This window comes from Candoia aspera, chromosome 6 (assembly GCF_035149785.1).
Source record: "Candoia aspera isolate rCanAsp1 chromosome 6, rCanAsp1.hap2, whole genome shotgun sequence".
In the NCBI taxonomy this organism is placed as follows: Eukaryota; Metazoa; Chordata; class Lepidosauria; order Squamata; family Boidae; genus Candoia; species Candoia aspera.
Genome location: NC_086158.1, coordinates 57,745,377 through 57,759,178, shown reverse-complemented (window position 1 = coordinate 57,759,178; position 13,802 = coordinate 57,745,377).

Below are 13,802 nucleotides of genomic sequence, written 5' to 3'. Positions count from 1 at the left end.
AAGTGAGTGCCTGTGTGAATCCTTAAGCCTAAGCCTAATTTAACAGAACGATCAAGCTCCTCTTTTAAAAAGTAGCTAGCCTTCCTTTCACTTTCCTGGGAGAAAAGCCTTGAACTACTCTACCCAAGAGGGGCAGAGCGGAGTGGAGGGGAAGAAAGAGAAAAGGCTCACTGTTTCTTTCTAAACCAATCTAGCAACCTTTGCAATAGTACTCAGTGCAGAGCTGCCTTGCTAACAAGGCTGATTTTGTTCCTTGTTTGGGCAGCCTCTCCTTCCAGCAGCTTTACCTGGAGCCTTTGTCAGCCAACTACAGATTTTTCTCACTCCTCTTCCCACACTGCAGCTGTCAACCTTCTTGGGGTCCTCTGCTTGTCCAGTCACTCCTTTCACCAACAGCAAAGACTCTGTAGACTAAATCTGTGGACAAGATTTTCAAACTTGGCAACTTGAAGATGAGTGGACTTCATCTGTAGACCTAAAAGAACCCCCCTCGTGACTGGTGCCTAATATTCTGGCTCTTATATACTCTGCTCAGAAAGCATACAGGCCAGATTGTAGGACCTTCCCCCCCCCCCACTAAATGCCTACATTCCTTTGGCCTTCACCTGTTAGAAAAAAACATTTGACCTTGAAATATATGATGCTGTAAAGAACATTTTTTTCTAATCACAGTTGCTTATCCTGCCACAGAAGAATCATTGGCCTCTTCTGAGAAAATAACCTTCTGAGGCTTTGCTGCCCGAAAGCCATTTGGAATGGCAGCATGACTTCCTGCCCTTCCTAGCTATAATGCTATAGGTGCCTTTGGCATGTGCTCACAGCATAATATGTGACATTTCCAATTCTGCTGACTCTTCCCACAATTAAAACACTGTATTTGGTGCATTAGAAAATGCTCTAAATACAGGCATTGATGTGCTGCATTCACTAAGGTGGGCCCAACAAAAAGCAATTGTGTGAAAATAATACTGGCACTATGATCACTCAGAAATGAAGAGAGATAGATCCAGGCTTGATGTGCTCAAATTTTAACTTATACTCTATAATTCTCCAGGTGTGGTAGCCCTCTCCTAAAGCTATTCGAAAAGCTGAACATCATAGGTTCTACAGAAGGTGTGGACAAATAAAGAAATATGCATTATGATATCATGAACCAAACTTTACCAATTATGTACTTGCATGTGAAAGCATGAAAGGGCAAAACTTGTACTGTGACTTTATGATACATTTTTCATCATTTTGGTTTTGTGGTGAGGAATAGGCACCTATGGGTTTAACTGAGAAAAGTTATTTTAAAAGCAATCATAGGGACAATCCTGTGGATGTTTACCTGCATATGCATTCTACTGAACTTTGCAAATTGAGTAAAATTGGATATGTCTGATGTAATGTTGTCTATACAGTATAACTTTCATATACAGAGGCAGTATACAAAAAAAAAAGACATACTCATAATCTATTAAATTGTTAATTAAATGTGAAATAAATTGGTCAATGCACATCAAAGACTTCTTTCTTCAAAGGCTTTTATTTCATCACTGAAGTTTAGTAAAAGTTCATACAATAAAAGCAGTACACCTATAACTATATTTCTCTGCACATTATATGTGTGAAAACATAAAAGGGCATCACCTGTACACAAATATGAAGCTGCCAAGGTTGTCTGAAAGTCATTAGCTGATTGTGGAGAGCATTCAGGGTCTTGTACCATCTGTTTAGTAACAGATGGTGCTAAACATCAATACCAGGGAAAATCCTAGAAAAAATAATCAAGCAATGGATTTGCAAGCACTTAGAAATGAACAAGATGATTACCATAAACCAGCATGGGTTTGCTAAAAAAAACAGGTTGTGCCAGACAAACCTTATTGGGTTGTTCGTTTGTTTTTTGGATGATGTGACTCGGTTGGTGGACCAAGGGAATGTTGTTGATATAGTGTACTTAGGTTTCAGTGAAGTATAGTGTACTTAGGTTTCAGCCTCCTTCTTGAAAAACTGGAATACTGTGGGATGGATGGTCCACTACTAGATGGATTCATATTTGGCTGAACAACCATAGCCAATGCATGGTCCTTAATGGGTCTATGTCCACATGGAGGGAAGTGTGCAGTGGGGTACCTCTGGGTTTGGTCCTGGGCCCAGTACTCTTCAACATCTTCATAAATGACCTAGATGAGGGAATAGAAGGGATGGTCATGAAATTTGTGGATGACACAAAGCTGGGATCAATTGCTAACACTCCAAAATACAAGCTAAAGATTCAAAAAGATCTTGATAGACATGAACATTGGCTCCTATCCAACAAATGTTGTTCAGTGGTGACAAATGTAAGGTTCTGCAGTTAGGCAGGAAAAACCCAGAGCACGGGGACAAGAAAGTAGTACTTACCACAGATTAAGCATGAGACAGCAATATGTCACAGCTTCCAAAACAGCCTATGCGGTTTTGGGCTGCATCAATAGATATAGTGTCAAGATCACAGGAAGTGAGAATATCGCTCTATGCTGCACTGGTCAGACCACACCTGGGATATTGTGCCCAGCTCTGATTGTCACAAAACAGTAAGGATGCTGAGCAACTGGAAAGAGTGCAGAGGATGATAAAGATGGTAAGGGGCTCGGAGGCTAAATCCCACAAACACTGGTTAAAAGAGCATGGTATGTTTAGCTTAAAGAAGAGGAGGCTAAGGGGAGACATGATAGCAGTCTTCCAATAAATGAAGGGATGTCACAGGGAAGAGGATGTGGATTTATTCTACATAGCACCTAGGGTAAGATAAGAACCAGTGGGTGGAAGCTTTACAGTGAGAGATCTGTTAAGGTTTCCCTACTAACAGATTAAGCTACTATTATACCTAATCATTTGGCCGGGTGAAAGGTTGCAAGTGATTGTCTCCTCTCACGTGCGTCATGCAAAATAGCCTGGGGGGAGGACCTGCCCGGACTTGTTCTTCACTTCTTCTTTTTCTCTCTGCTGGAAATGTAGCTCAGCAAGGCTTGCTCCAAAAAGGGAGCTAGGTCCTTTAAATGTTTTGCTTTTGTTTTTGTTTTCTGTAAATAAATTATTTTTATAGAAATGCTTGGTGTGTGACTTTTTTGACCTCTCCTGGGCTAAAGGCTTTCCAAGCATTCTGCAACAGGTTATGGGCCCAGTAAAACAGCCCAGTAAAACCCAGAGAGAAAAGAGAGATCAACTCCACACCTCATGCACAATTTAAAGGCAGGTAGCAAAGACCTGTGAAGATTTTCTTTGGAGCCACCTGGAGATTTTCCAGCAACTGCCGGTCTGCAGGACTTAGAAGCTAGCTGAGGTGACTTGCAAAAGAAGGAAGAAGCCATGGCTACCTCCCAGCCCTCAGCGATGCCTCTGGAGCGCCTATCAGAGACCAACTATTTGAATTGGGCCCTGAAGATGGAGATGTATCTTCGCAGAGAGAATCTTTGGCTGCCAATTGGTGAGCAAACCCCCCAAAATCCCAATGCTGAATGGCTGAGACAGGATGAGCGGGCTAGAGCCACCATTATCTTGGGAGTTGAGGACAATCAGCTAGTCCACGTGCGAGGCATGCAGTCTGCAAAGCAACTTTGGGACGCTTTGGGAGACTTATATGTAAAGGCAACAGCAGGGAGTAAAGTTACTCTGACGAAAAAGCTGTACAGAGCCTACCTTGCAGAAGGAGAAAGCCTTCCTGAGCACCTGCATTATATTCAGCAGCTGTTTGTTGAGTTGCAGGAGAGAGGAATGGAATTTACACCTCTCACAAAATCCTATATCCTCCTGTCCTCACTAAATGAAACGTGGGACACGCTGATTTGTACCCTGGAGGCTATGCCTGAAGCAGACCTCACCCCATCGTATGTTACACAGCGCTTACTCGCTGAATGGGAGAAGAGAGAGGAAAGATCCCCCCCCATCTCTTCTGGAAAGCTGCAAGACCAGAAAATGAGGGAAAAGAAGGGAAAGGAACCTGAGGCCACAGCGCTAGCAAGCCAGAGATGCTTCACTTGTGGTTCAGCTGGACATTTGCAAAGAGACTGTGCCATGAGACCCAAGAGTAGAAAGACAGAGCAGAAGAACACAAGGGCAACACAGAAGAAGGCTCTTCAGACAACCCAAATTGCACAGGTTGCTGAGAAGGGTAATTCTGATGTATGGGTGTTAGATTCTGGGGCCAGTTGTCATTTATGTAATTGTAAAAGCTCTTTTGTGTCACTGTCTAAAACTGAAAGACAAAGTGTATCTTTGGCTGATGGGTCTGTCACCAAAATTATGGGACAAGGTGACTTGTATTTATCCTGCTTAGGAGAAACTGTAAAAGGTGTGTTGTATGTGCCAAATTTACAATCAAACCTTTTATCTGTGGCACAATTGGCTGCAACAGGGTATATCATAACATTTAAGAAAAATGGTTGTGAGATATGTAAAAATGGGAAATTGTGTGCTACTGGTATGTTAAAAGACTCCTTGTACATTGTGCAAAATGCAAGGAAGCCAAGCTGCAAGGCTGCAGTTGGCAACACACCATATCATGACCAATGTGTACACCTGATGCACAGGAGACTTGGTCATGCTAATTACAAGTATATAGCACAAATGCCACAGCTGTGTGCTGACCTAAAGATAAAACCCTGTGATAAATACTTAGATTGTGTAGTTTGCAAAGAATGCAAAACACTAAAAGCTCCTGTGAGTAAGCACAGTGACAGAGTTACAACTAGACCTTTGGAAATTGTACACTCTGACATTATTGGTCCTTTTGCTCCAAGTCTTGGACAAGCAAGGTATGCAATGACCATCATTGATGATTTCTCAAGATACACATTTATCTACATCTTAAAACATAAAGATGAGGCATTTGAGAAATTTAAAAGTTTTGTGACATGGGCAAATGGAAAATTCCCTAGGCCTGTATCTGCACTCCAATGTGATAGAGGAGGAGAATACCTTTCTCACAAATTCAGAAGGTTCCTAGTGGAAAAAGGGATAGAACAAATTCTTTCTAACCCGTACACCCCTCAGCAAAATGGTGTTGCTGAAAGAAAGGGCAGAACCTTGCAAAATGCGATGGAATGCATGTTAAAAGATTCACGATTATGTTTTAAGTTCTGGGGAGAAGCTTTATCGACTGCTTGTTATGTTCAGAACAGGTTGTATAACTCTATGATTCAGGACACTCCATTCCATTTGTTTTATGGTGTGAAACCAAAGGTAAGCCATCTTAGAGTGTTTGGTAGCACTGCATGGGTTCACATTCCAAAACAGCAGAGAAGGAAAGGAGGCCCCACAACAAAGAAAGCCATCTTTGTTGGCTATGAACAAAGCCAGAGGAGCTACAGGTTCATAATGGGAGAGAAATTAATAATTAGCAAAAGCACTTCTTTTGCTGAACAAAACTGGGGGAGATTAAATTCTAGCTCTCCAGTTGAACTGACCACCACAAGAGAACAGCAAGGACTTGCTGATGGTGATCTTTTGCCTGATGAGGACATTAAACCAGAAAAGCAAATTGAAGATCTGTCTGATGAGATAGATGCTTCTCAGGAAAGTGATAGGAGTCAAAATTTAAGCCCTGTATTACCTCGCAGATCTCAGAGGAGTAATAAAGGCGTTCCTCCATCACGTTTTCAGGCTGAAACAGTAAAGGCTTTTCACATATTCACAGAACCTGAGTCTTTAGAACAAGTGAATGCTTTACCACCTGAGATTGCACAAAATTGGCATTCTGCCATGCAACAGGAATTAGCATCCTTGAAAGAAAATAAAACATGGAAACTGGTAAATCTACCTTCCAATGAACGCTGTCTGGGTTGTAGGTGGGTTTTCAAACTGAAAAGGGATGCTGATGGCAAAATCCAAAAATATAAAGCAAGGTTGGTTGCAAAAGGGTTCACTCAAAGGAAAGATTTAGACTTTGACAAGACTTTTGCACCAGTTACTAAAGGTGAATCAATTAGATTACTGTTAAAAGTTGCTGCACTCAAGGGAATGTCAGTTAACCACTATGACATTCAAACTGCATTTCTCTATGGTGATTTAGACCACAGATTATACATGCAGCAACCCCCTGGCTATGAAAAAGGGGAGAATCTAGTCTGTGAACTGCAGAAGTCAATCTATGGGTTAAAACAAGCTGCTAGATCCTGGAACCAAAAAGTAGATGAAAAACTGCAGAATTTTGGTTTTGAAAAAGGAAAAGCAGATCCCTGTGTATATATGAAGAAGGACAAACAAGGCTGTATGTATCTGTGCATTTATGTTGATGATTTGCTGCTATTCACATCAACAGAAAAACAAAGGCTTGATTTTGAAGCCTGCATGAAAAGCCATTTCATATTAAAAAGCCTTGGAGTTGTGACCAATTACCTAGGTTTGGAAAAACACAGGAAGAAGAATGGTAGCTTTCTGTTAAACCAAAGGGGAGATAATGGTAATGTGAATGGAAAGACATATAAAGTCAGAGAAGATTGGTTTGCATCTTAATCTGTAGTGTAAAAAGGGGAGTGTTAAGGTTTCCCTACTAACAGATTAAGCTACTATTATACCTAATCATTTGGCCGGGTGAAAGGTTGCAAGTGATTGTCTCCTCTCACGTGCGTCATGCAAAATAGCCTGGGGGGAGGACCTGCCCGGACTTGTTCTTCACTTCTTCTTTTTCTCTCTGCTGGAAATGTAGCTCAGCAAGGCTTGCTCCAAAAAGGGAGCTAGGTCCTTTAAATGTTTTGCTTTTGTTTTTGTTTTCTGTAAATAAATTATTTTTATAGAAATGCTTGGTGTGTGACTTTTTTGACCTCTCCTGGGCTAAAGGCTTTCCAAGCATTCTGCAACAAGATCCAAACTTGAGATAAGGAGAAACTTCCTGATTGTGAGAGCCATTAAGCAATGGAACAGCCTGCCTCTTGAAGTGGTGGGTGCTCCATCATTAGAAGGTTTTGTTTTTTTTAAAGGAGCATCATTTATCCAGGATGGTATGAGGATTTCCTGCCCTGGGCAGAGGGTTTGTCTAGAAGACCTCCGAAGTTCCTTCCAAACCTGTGATTCTACGATTCAAAAGACCTTAAAGGCCTAGGGTCCAGAATCTATTTGTAAACTTATTAACCCATTTGACTCATTCAAGAAGCTGTTGCTCCTATGGCAACAGCCCCAGAATAAGAGTATTTTATGCATTATGTAGTTTAAAAAATCACCCGGCTTATCCCCACCTCTGGAGTGGGGTGGGCTGAGGAGTGGGCTTTATCCAATCTGTCCCTGGAGAATTATGCACATTTTCAAATACTTGGCTGTTACAGGTACATTTAAAATGAAGTAATGTGGCATGATTTTTAAAAATCGTATCACAGGCTATTCAAAAAGCTGAAGTAACTGAATGCATAACTGTTGCAGGGCAATGAGCACAAATAGTATATTGGCAACAGATGAAAAAACCTTGAAATGCTGGGCAAGTTGGAGATTTGCAAGACCTGAAATTATTATCTGCATTCTATGTGTTTCCAGACAACAGATGATGGTTGTGAAATAGTGCTGGAGGCTGCATTGTCTGAATCTATGAGTCTTTTGACCTGTAGGGCAAATGATGAGAGCTAGATAAAGGGAGATTCTTTCCATACTGCCTTCTACTATCCCCATGTCTGTTTCTCCTTTCTGTTCAGTACTTTAATTACTTAGTATCCTTCTAGTCCTTTGTTCATTTCCCGAGTGCATCCTTTAACAAGGGTTCCTGATGAATTCACATCTCCGACATACAACTTGGCAGATCTTTATGCTTATAGATAACATAAAAAGTAGCACCCTATTTCAGTTACTGAAATCATGGTAAGCAGCCTTTCCTGCTTTGAAGAAAGGAGCATTTGCAGCAAGTACTTGCCCATGACCAACATATCAATGATGAACTAGAAATTATTTTAATGTTTAATCTTTGTGTGCAGTAATGAAAGATCATTTGAAATAAAAGTCTTGAACTTCTGTGTAAAGGATATTCAGCATCTGTGTAACTCATCTTTACCTATCTTTTGCTATCAAACTATTAAAGTGAATAAAATGATAAGCAAAAGAGAGAGCACTTTTCTTCCAGCTGAGCCAACTTCAGAAATTCCAATCTGGATTACAGTGGTTTGGCAAGAGGACTGGGCGGGTGCTCAGCCCAGATTGTGGCCGTCATAGGCACTGCTTGTTTGTTACTCTGCTTCTTGCCCTTCCCATCCATGCAGGGAAGGCATACGCTGCTAGCTGGTCCCTGTGTGGGTGGGTGTCCCAGTGGCTGCGTTCTCCTTTTAGAAAATATTTCCTCTCCTCTAATCGCTTTGCTTTCCCAGATGCTTGCAGAAATGGATGGCTTCACATTATCTTCCCAGGTCCTCTCTTTTGACATTAATGCAAATGTTTTCTTTTCCGTCCACCTTTATAGCACCATTATTGCTTTGATCCAATAATGATTAAGCTAAGGGGATGCTTGTTCCTTCATTCCTACATTCCACTGTAGGTAAAGGTAAAGGTTTCCCTTGACGTAAAGTCCAGTCGTGTCCGACTCTAGGGGGCGGTGCTCATCTCCGTTTCTAAGCCGTTAGAGCTGGCGTTGTCCGTAGACACTTACGGGTCATGTGGCCAGCATGACGACTCGGAACGCCGTTACCTTCCCGCCGAAGCAGTACCTATTGATCTACTCACATTTGCATGTTTTCGAACTGCTAGGTGAGCAGGAGCTGGGACGAGCAACGGGAGCTCACCCCGCCGCGCGGTTTCGAACCGCCGACCTTCCGATCGACAGCTCAGCGGTTTAACCCGCATGGAAATTTTGTACCAAGGAAAGCAACAGTTTTGAAGAGGAGTTCTTGACACAGGCAGGGGAGTTGTTTGTGAGGGCCTGGGAATCGAGGGTGGATGACATAATCTGTTCCTGCCCACATCAGTAGGTGGCCCATGTTGATGATGGGCCAAGCAGAGAATGTGGCCCTGCCCTGAGAAATACTCACTTATTGAATGCTTCCTTATGAGTTGCATTGCTAAGCAGGAAGAGGAGCATGGGCTGTCTGGAGTTTCAGGATTGTTGTAATTCACAGAGGTTGTCTAATAAGCCTGTAATTGTTCTATTCTCTACAGTGACACCATATTTATTTATTTATTTATTTATCATATTTTTATCACCACCTGTCTCCCCCACACAGGGGACCCTGGGCGGTTCACAATAAAAACAATTTAAAATTTTAAAAAATCAGAAATAATACCAGTAATCAATAAATATATAAAATACAGTCAAATCCAAGTAACGTCAGATCTAATTCAGCCCATAAGGCAATAAGACTGGTCCCGGGCAGGACTAGGGAACCAACCAGCCCCAAGAATGGTTCTTCCTCTCCCCACTCCAAGCATGATGGCAAAACCAGGTCTTCAATTGTTTTCTGAAGTCCAGGAGGGAGGGAGCCAACCTCACCTCCAGGGGAAGGATGTTCCAGAGGGTGGGAGCTGCTGCAGAGAAGGCCCACCTCCTGGACCTCACCAGATGGAATTCTCTTATAGACTGCGTCCACAGCATGCCCTCTCTGCATGACCGGGTGGGATGGGTTGATGTAATGGGGACGAGACAGTCCCTTAAGTAACCTGGACCCATGCCATGTAGGGCTTTAAAGGTGATAACCAACACCTTGAATTGGACCCAGAAGCAAACTGGCACCCATTGCAGCTTGTGGAGCAAAGGGGTTATATGTGCTGATCTTGAAGCACCTAAAATCGCCCATGCGGCCACATTCTGTACTAGCTGAAGTTTCTGGATACTCTTCAAGGGTAGCCCCATGTAGAGTGCATTACAATAGTCTATATGGAAGATGACCAGGGCATGAGTGACCATTCAAAGGGCCTCTCACTCCAGAACATGAAGTTGCACAAAGGCCCTTCTGGCTACGACTGCCACCTGCTCTTCAAGCAGGAGTCATGAGTCCAAGAGGACCCCCAAGTTATGCACCAGGTCTGTTGGGGGCAGTGCGACCTCATCCAGAACTAAGGATGGCAAATTCCTGGGAGCCGAGGGGCCATTAACCCACAGCCACTCCGTCTTACCAGGGTTCAGTTGAAGCCTGTTGTTCCCCATCCGGGTCCCAACATCCTCCAGGCACCTGGAAAGGGTAGCCACAGCATCACTTACTTCCCCCAGGATGGAGATGTATAGCTTAGTATCTTCAGCATATTGATGATACCTCATCCAGTGAAGATGGATGATCTTGCCCAGCAGTTTCATGTAGATGTTAAAAGGAGGGAAGAGAATACTGAGCCCTGTGGCATAGCACAGTTCTGCTCCTTTGTGTAGTTCTGGTATAGACACAAACTTGTGAGTGACTTGGGTATTGAAAGTATTTTAAATCTGTTCTTCATCCTAAAATACTGTATCAGGATGGTAGCAAAGACTTAAAAAGTAACAACATAAGATAAAATTGTAAAGTAACTTTGTATATAAATAACCCCAAACCTCAAAATAGCAGAAAGGTGTAAACATAAAAGAGAATAATATTATGGAACATGTAGACAGGTAAGGATTAGCCAGTCATCACACTGTCAGCAGTATCAGCTCTGGAAATGGCTTTGAATGAAAAATAGGCAGGAAAAGCCTACCTAATATTACCAGCAGCAACTATGGTAGGAGCTCAAATGAATATGAAATATTCCCAGTGAGAGACAGACAATGCCAAAAGGGGGGCAGTGAAACATTTCTGTATTAATCTCCTCTGTGTTTTTCGCTTTTCAGATCAGTGCAGTTCTTCACATTGAAACTTATTGGAGAGAACTAATGTAATCAGATGCAGGGCTAGAGAAGTTTAGAAGCTGGCTTGAGAACACATGAAGGGGCTTGGGGAGCCTTGCATCTTGCAGATTCAGAACTTCTTCTTCTACTCAGGGACTGAGCTGGATCCTCTGATCTACCCTCTTTTCCTTCTTTCCATTATCAAAGCACTGCTGTTGAGAAGGTGAGGCCTGCTGAAGATTCCACAGAAGGGACATCTAAAGATCAATCTTCTATCCAAGGTTGAAGGTTTCCTTCTACACTTTGAGGGAGAAATCAGTATATGCATAGGGTTACTGGATTAGTTGTCATTTGTCCCAGTGCTAAATATCCCTACAGGTTTATCAGTCAAAACAATATAACATTTGCAATAATGGAATACTACTGATTGGTAAATCAACCTTTTATTCGTTTTACATTAAACTCAGGGAACTATTATAAAGTACCAGGAAGAGCCATAAGGTATTAAAGACTTTCTTCCTGTGATCAGAAGGGGAGATCCATTATTGAAAGCCTGCCCTGTGAGATGGCAGAAAGATCTGCTCCTGGTCTTCAATTATTAATGGTTCCCTAGGTGGGACAGGCTAGGAATGGGTCTATAAGATTCAAAACCTCCTAGTTCCTTGGACAAAGAAAGAAATGAAAGCAAAAGAGTAGTAGTAACAACAATTGCATCTAAACAGCATGCATTCACTGGTGTGAACCAGCAGAACTTCAAATGTAGCTTTAGAGAGTCACCCAGTTTAGGATGGAAGGATTGTTCTGTCTGCTCCAATGCGATCCTAATGTTCACTCAAAAGCGAGTCCTATCTCATAACATAATTAATAAGTGAGTCAGGAGTGAAATACTCATTTTTGAAGTGCTTTCATTATTACTGCATTTTTAGTAGCTATACGGAAATATATTAATTAAAAGGAATTCCTCAGTCACCTATAGCATTTTGCAGAATTTTTGATTCAAAAATGATTTTCATAGTACAGTAGTAAAATAAACAAGCAGACTGCTCTATGCAATAGTTGCAATTCCTTTATTGATTTTTAAATGCCATTTATTTTTATCTCGGAAAAATGCCATGCCTTCTTTCAGTGACGAGCAATTCTAAGAGGTAGGCCTTCACTGCACATTTACAAGCAAACACTTCTTTTTCCCATTCATGCATACATATACACATCTTTCCATAGTTGGGGATGTTTGTTTGATTAGTAATCAGAATATATTGTCCTATTATAAAGAGAGGTATTTATTTTCTATTAGGACTTTCTATGAAAAGCCAACAAGGCAGTGCAATATATCAGATAACAATAACAAAATGTGAAAGCAAATTATTTCTTGTAAGTTGTTATGTTTGCTATCAACCACTAGGAGGCTTCTAATATGTAGCCCAGACAAAACTACAGGTAGTCCTCACTTTATGACAATTGGGACCAGAATTTTGGTCGCTAAGCAAAGCAGTCATTAATTTAATCCAATCCGACTTTACGACATTATCTGTGGTGGTTGTTAAGTAAATCACTATGGGCATTAAGCAAATCAAGTGGTTGTTAAGTGAATCAAATGGTTCCCCATTGATTTTGCTTGCCAGAAGCCAGCTGAGAAGGTTGAAAATGGCAATCACGTGACTGCGAGGATGCTGTGGTTGTTGTAAGTGTGAGGACCAGTCATAAGTTGGTTTTGTCAGTACTGTCATAAGTCCAAACCATCACTAAATGAACGGTTGTTAAGTGAGGACTACCTGTAATAGCTGTAGGTTCTCTAGTTTGTAAGCTTAAATGAACAAGAAAAAAGGTGTATCTCCATAGCATCTAAAGCAAAGTATCTTAAAATATCAAATCACAATAAACACTAAGATGAGAATCCTACGGCTTTAGAAAGCTGTCCATAGGATTCACTGAATTTGCCCTTTCCAGATTACAGAGAGGGTCCAGTATTAGTGGAGGGACTCTGGTGTTGGAAAATTTCTTTAAAGACTCATAATTTTTTGTATCAGGAAAGTCTGCTGTTGAAAAGACTTAAAAAGAAAGCATGGGAACAGGCCTGGGGACAGGTGGAAGGAGCTGTGAATCCAAATCTCCAATGTCCTCTCTGCTATACCTACCAAAATGAAGAAAATTGATAAAAACCCAGGAACTGATCTAAATAAATTCTTTAGTATCAAGCAGGGTAGTAGAAATAGTTTTTTAAACCAAACAGCTGAGAAGAAAGACAGAGATGCAAAGTCTTTCTGCTCACATTCCACCCTATAAACATAAATTCATCAGAGCACATGAAGTCTTGGAATCTCTGTGTAGAATATAAAAGCCAATTTAAAGAGATGTATCTTGACAAGTAAGGATGCTCTGTTGTTGTTTTTTAAGGCTTCCTAATTGTGTTTTTACTTCATCCAAATACAAGTCCATTGTCTGTATCTGACTTACAGATATTATGGTACTAAGAAAAGAAACCCTGGTTGCCAGCCACTGTACACTCAGAGTATTGTTTGCTGGTAATTATGAGCATCATGAAGCCAGGATGAAGGAAATCTCAAAAGACATGTGATTTATATATTGCTAAAGATTAGAAGACGCCTTTAGAAGTATTTTCCCCGTAAGGTCCAGCCTCATGTGGACTAGCCAGGCAACTAAATCCAACCATCTTTAGGTGACAAGTTTGCATTAAACATTTTATGGTGATCCGATGAGGGCTGAGAAGTTTATCTTATCTTATCTTATCTTATCTTATCTTATCTTATCTTATCTTATCTTATCTTATTTTTTTATCTTAATCTATTATGTTTTGAATTCCCTGGGCTAGCTCCTAAGAAATATGGCCATGCAGCACATATTCATCACAACACTGGCAATTAGACTATGTGTTTATTCATTCAATCACTTCTGACTCTCGTGACTTCATGGGCCAGCCCACGCCAGAGCTTCCTGTCGGTCGTCAACACCCCCAGCTCCCCCAAGGTTGAATCTGTCACCTCTAGAATATCATCCATCCACCTTGCCCTTGGTCGGCCCCTCTTCCTTTTGCCTTCCACTCTCCCTAGCATCAGCA